The sequence below is a fragment of the Thermobia domestica genome, chromosome 7, assembly GCF_964235325.1.
Source record: "Thermobia domestica chromosome 7, izTheDome1.hap1.1, whole genome shotgun sequence".
In the NCBI taxonomy this organism is placed as follows: Eukaryota; Metazoa; Arthropoda; class Insecta; order Zygentoma; family Lepismatidae; genus Thermobia; species Thermobia domestica.
This window is the reverse complement of record NC_137460.1, coordinates 231228532-231234726: the sequence shown is the minus strand read 5'-3', so window position 1 is coordinate 231234726 and position 6195 is coordinate 231228532. Positions and strand designations below refer to the sequence as shown.

At 36.0% G+C, this 6195-nt stretch overlaps 1 long non-coding RNA gene and 1 pseudogene across 1 annotated transcript in view; both read right to left on the bottom strand.

The window, feature by feature from the left end:
* Nucleotides 1-1549: 1549 nt before the first annotated feature.
* LOC145689594 (protein GVQW3 pseudogene) lies at nucleotides 1550-1945 on the bottom strand (annotated as a pseudogene).
* Nucleotides 1946-3719: 1774 nt separating this feature from the next.
* The window catches only part of LOC145689016 (uncharacterized), a 32825-nt gene continuing 30349 nt past the window's right edge, over nucleotides 3720-6195 (bottom strand). Inside the window, exon 4 of the long non-coding RNA XR_014132061.1 lies at nucleotides 3720-4063. This is a non-coding gene — a long non-coding RNA (uncharacterized LOC145689016). The remainder of the gene's footprint in view (nucleotides 4064-6195) is intronic.

Genomic DNA, 6195 nt, shown 5'->3' with positions numbered 1-6195 from the left:
CACATCACCGTCTCCTTTAGCCTAAATGCATAACCGTGGGATGTAAAACTCAAATATTTCATTTCATTTTTTTTTCATAATGAAGATTGGTAGTTAGATCACTAGGCGAAACGGAAATAGGCCAAACGGGATTCAACTTCCATGACCTCATTAAAAGACTTTAATACATAACTTGATATAATATATATTACAATATGTAACGAAAGAAATAATAATTTGTTATTATTTTTGCACTCATGTGTACTGTTAGGCCTATATCCAAAAAAAAAAAAAAAAAAAAAGAAAGAAAATCTTTCCTTATACTAAATTTTAGTGTTCGATTTGTGACGACAGAGTTGGGATATATCTATTCCTACTTTTTCAGCCGGTACCTGAATCACTTCCAAACATCGCTATTTTTGCCGTTGAAAATTTAACATCCTCTTTTCTAAAACCTCGTAAATCGGAAAGTAAGTATATTATTGAACCTGTTTTAGATTTCCATTTGAATAATACGGTTATCTGTTCTTTCTAGACTTCCATTTGAATAATGAAAATTTCAATTGTACATGTACATATTCAAAAGAAAGTGCTATAATTGTTTTACTAAGCCACCCGTTGCAGGCGAGAAACAATAGAGAGAAAGAGTCTGACATGTATAATATAATTCTTGACTTATTTATTTATTTATTTATTTATTTATTGACTTATTGTAAGGTTAATGGGCTCATAATTATTGATGCATTTGTTTCCCGTCACGAGCAATTTGATTTTGTATGATAATTTATGTACCTACCAATTCGGATATTACTTGTAGAAAAGTTTTAACCGGGGATATATACAAGGGTGACAATAAAGTATTGTGAGAATTGTTAAAAATAAACAACTTTAGATCCATTTTTAACCAACCACAATGTGATCACCTTCAAAGTACTCCTCTTGTACCTGCACACACTTACTCCATCGGCGTTTCCATTGTTGGTAGCATCTCTGGAAATCATCCTTTGGGATGCCTGCCAAAGCCAGTGTTACAGGCTGTTTGAATGTCTATTTCTGCATCAAAGTGGTGTCGTTTAAGAACTGCTTTCACGTTTGGGAAAAGAAAAAATCACACGGGGCGATGTCTGATGAATAAGGATGGTGTGGTAACACTGTAATGGATTTTGATGCCAAATACTGCCTAACAGACAATGTAGTATGGGCTGGTGCATGATCATGATGGAGGATTCAGGTGTCAGCAATCTCTGGACGAACACGATGGACGCGTTTTCGAAGTCTGTCGAGAATTTCTATGTAGAAATGTTGATTTACTGTCTACCCTGGAGGTACCCACTCTTTATGAACAATTCCTCTGGAGTCAAAAAAGCCCACAAGCATGCATTTCACTTTGTACTTCAACATGCGGGCTTTCTTTAGTCGTGGCGAATATTTCGAACACCATTGCGCACTTTGACGTTTCGTTTCGGAGTCATATTGAAAACACCAACTTTCATCACCAGTGATAATTCTGTTCAGTAAATCCGAGTTAGATTCCATTTGGTCCAACAAATCAGCCACCACAGCCCTCCGGTCATCTTTTCGTTGCTTTGTGAGATTTTTCGGAACCAGTTTGGCACACTTTTCGCATTCCCAAATTTTCAGTTAATATCAGAAGCACTGTTTCTCGATTCATGTTCAGTTGATTCGCAATCATTTTCACGGTTAATCGTCTATCTGCTCGCACAAGTTCCCTCGCTCTGTCTGTGTTCTCTTCCGTTCGTGTTGTTGTGGGTCGTCCACTGCGGTGTTTATCTTCGATTTTTCTTCTGCCTTCCGCAAACATTTTGTACCAACGATACACCTGTGCCATTGATAATACTGCATTTCCAAAGGCCTGCTGAAGCTTCTGGTATGTTACCGCAGCAGACTCACCAAGTTTCACACAGAAGGAGATTGTGTAGCGCTGTTCAATATTACGTGCTTCCATTGTTATGACAGGGGGCCTACACACGACCGCACTCTTCAACCTCTAACTCCGCAATGAATAATATTTCGTGAGCGCCACTTGCTGTGCTAGTGGAGCAGGCCCAAGGTTTCTGTCTGCAGGGTTGCCAGCATCAACTGGAGAAAAACATTCTGATTACTTTATTGTAGGAATTCGTAAACATGAGTAGTGATTCAGATCCCACTTAGGCTTCATGTCACGTATCAAAGAAAGAATATTTATTTGTCACATACATTAGATAATTTGAACCGGGATAGCAGTAGAGCTTCTGTTATTTTTACTTATTTTAATATTAAAAACAATTCATATAAACGAATTTTAATGCATAGATATTTTTTGTTTTAAATTTCTAATTTCTCAAGTTTGGAGATTTGTGGAAATTTATATAAATTGTGCCTTCATATACCTCGCTCGCTACCTGTGAAATGAAACCAACACTTTTAAAATGAAGTAGTGAATTCATGTTATTTTTTATATGTGACAAAGAGTCACTTCCTTGGAAAATGTTTATAGCGATCTTGACAGAAAAACGCTGATAGAAAGATAACGAGAAATGCTAGGTCCACGGCTGAATGGACATCTACAAAATTTCTTATTTGATTGCTTCCAACAACATTTGTCTATAGGATGAACACGTAGAAGACTTCTTGTTCTTCTATCGAAGATTGAAAGATATGATAAAATGTAACCCATTGAGTTAGTTTTTACCTATAAAAAGGATATAATGAAGAATCTGAATCTATGAAGATATCTGTATATACTAAAAAGTAAATTTGCTGTAAAACAGTCTGTGGCTAAAGCATCTCTGTTAAAGAGAAATACTGGGACGACATCATTCATGGACAGCTTATTACGGAGTGGGTATAGTCGCAGGTGAGGCTCCTCTGACCACAAAAATCTTGGGGCAATATCTCTAAATCCACCACTAGTTTCCAACCCAGACATCTGACGTGTTTACGACCCAAGTCTTTCCATTAAATTGACAAGTGAAGATAACATTTGCAGCATGAATGGTAGGGTTTATCACGAAGAGTAGGATGCCACTTTGTTAATGTTGTTTCATACCACACAGCATTCACAGTAGCCTTGCGCGTTAGAAAATTCACCAGTAGAACACCTTGAACATCCCAGAATACCGTTACTAGAACCTTTTTATTTTAAGTGTGCCCCTTCTGGCGCTGCTGTTGATATGTGATTTCCCGTATCTCCCTCGAAAAAGGAGAAACAAATTGCTGTAGCCGAGATCTTTTAATTATTGGATACGGAAGCGTTGTCACTATGAATTATTTCACAGACTTCGCTGTGCTCTGTCTTGTTAGCCATTCTAAGTAGCCTACGATCTTCACTTGTCAAGACGAAATGACTGAATGACAAATTGGCAACACAGCTGAGGTCATTCACCTTTTTACCACTAAGCTAAGGGAGGGTTTTCTCCGTCAGAAGGTGGCGGGGTGGGGCTGAAGTATGTTTCGCATATTTTCTGAGGGAACACTTGGAATAGACAGACTCTAGCACTTCTTCTTTGGTGGGAAGTTCGTAGATTGCACAGATCTCTCTATGCTTAACCTTAACTGAATGTTTTAAAGTACTTCGTATTATTTTATTTGTATTAGATGGAGATTGGTATAATATTCTTAACCATGATTAAATTCTCATGAAATCATCAAATGAAACTATTTTAACTAACTTGTAGGTCTTACGTCACTTCCATCAGCAGAACCACATTCAAAGAAAAATTGTCAAATGAAACTAGACAAGTTAGTAAATTCATTTATTGCATTTTGAAAATAAATATTTTACACGTGATGGTTTCTTTAAGTTTCCTTTGGTCACATGGATTTGTTGAAACGAAGCAAAAGTACAAATATCTCTTGAATTTCACAATATCTTGAGTTTTAACAAAGTATAAATATCTCTTGACAATATCTTGAGTTTTAATGTTCAGCCTAAAGAAGCTGGAAAACAAAACCATTCTGTTGTTTAAAGAAGCATGGCCCTCAAATTTTATTTTAATGATCTATTCCGTTCTCATCTGGTCGCATTTATGTTGTCCCATGTTTCTCGAAAGCATACCGATGACGACCTCTCACTTCTTACCCCCTGAAAGAAAACAAATAACAAAATATTAATTATCTGGTTGAAAATTAACTAAAAGCTTCACCAGCAACCATTACCGGTACTGATTTCACAATTTAACGTTACTAAGAGAATTCACCATTGTTTCAAGACATGACATATCATAATAAAGTACTGTATCAAATCTTTAAAATTCTTATAACATTTTCAGTGAAACAACCATTAACGTATTTCATAGAACGAGTATTTTAATTTTTTTTAGAATTTTTAAACATCATGAGATATCCCATTATTAACAGTTGTAATGAATGCTTATAAGGCGGTTAAATATTTTAACGAAACATTAAAAGGTATTTAAAGATATGATAATGATGATGGAAGCGAGAATAGCAAAGCTTTTGATGCATGCAACTTAATCGGCATTTGTGTATCTGTCCGCCCGTCTGTTTCATAATGATAATCGCAGATCTTATCCGATTTTAATGAAATTTGGTATGTCTCTCTCTCTCTCTCTCTCTCTCTCTCTCGAACCCACGGAAATAACACTGTTATTTGGGGTTGAAATTCATCAAAAATAAGGATAATTCATCAAAATCTACTCCATTTTTCAAATTCGTTCATATCTAGGTATATACCTAGGTACACAAAATAAGTTTCCAACATAATCTCCGTAGAAAATGCTTGATTTTGATAGAATACAGTCTATAACTTTACCATGGAATTTTTATTATCCCTATTGGTTGCAGTTGAAATCGGATAAGCTGGTCAACTCTGGAACTTTGCACTTACTAGTGCAATGCATAGTATCACTAGTTGAATAGAGTCGAACAGTGTTCAACAGTGAATAATTTTGTCTCTACTCCTCAAAAACCATAAAACTGACCTCTAATGAATAGACCATATTCATCTTCTGGATTATATTTATAAGAAGAGACGCAAGAAAGTAGCTATATAGGACCCATACACGGTCCACGGTTTGTGCAAACAAGGCTGTTTGTGCAAACAGTTTGACCGTGTATGCTGCTGTATAAACTGTTTGCGCAAACGTTTGTGCAAACATTTTCCACAACGAACTCGATCAAAAATTGTTTACACGAATATACTGTTTGCGCAATCACATGGACCGTGTATGGGCATGTTTGTGCAAACACGAGATTTATTTCCGAGTAGGAGGCCTAGTATAAAACGCTTATTTCTTGCGTTGTGGCGTCAATGAATATGATTCAAGAATCCTAGAGAGAATTTATTGAACTTTATAAAAATTTACCTGAACTGTGGAAGGTAAAGAGTGAATATACAAACAGGAATCTGAAAATTGCGGCCTCATATGTTTCTATAATAATTTGTCCAAGCGTCTGGGGTGCAATGGCTGTTTCAAATTTAAATCCTCGTACGTGTTTCCGCAAACAAGATTACGCAAAGTAGCGAACAACCACTAATCGGGAGATATCGCATCTCTGATATTTGTATTCTGTTTTTTGAATAAGAGGCGTAACCATTTTCAATATTTCACCAAATATAAATGAATCCATTCGTAAATAAGTCCAATTATCTCAAGCTTGGCTATTAAATTTTGATGACTAAACTAGGCCGTTTCTTGAACTACCCTTTCATACACACCCTCTTCTTCCTTTTTGGTTTCGCGGGTCTTTCCCCTTCCAAAGCACAAGCAATTACTATCACTAAACAAGCGGCTTCAGTGGACATGTTTATGCGATCAAACTCAAAATTGAACTGAAGTTTGTGCAAATAGTTGAATCGTGTATGGTCGAGTGTTTGCACAAACATGTCTGCACAAACCGTGGATCGTCTATGAGCCCCTTTAGGGAGATCAACGACATTATTTTTTGTTTGGGCAAAGGCTACGAGTATGAAAGTTTTTGAAGTACTCTTATATTGTAACAACGGACTTTTTATTTAAAATTTCAGCTGAAACTTCCTTTTCATCTCATCATATTCCAATTGAATTTAGGGAAGATGGTTATTCCTTGACTGCAAGTGTTATGATTATATCCCACTTTTCTGCTTCCATGCTACAACAGAATAAAGTTTCATGTCCTTGCTCACGAGTAACTATGACAAAAATATTGGTTTTATTTTCACTAAATTCATATTTTGAGCTATTTTTGTTAATGTAAAATTATAAACACCCATCT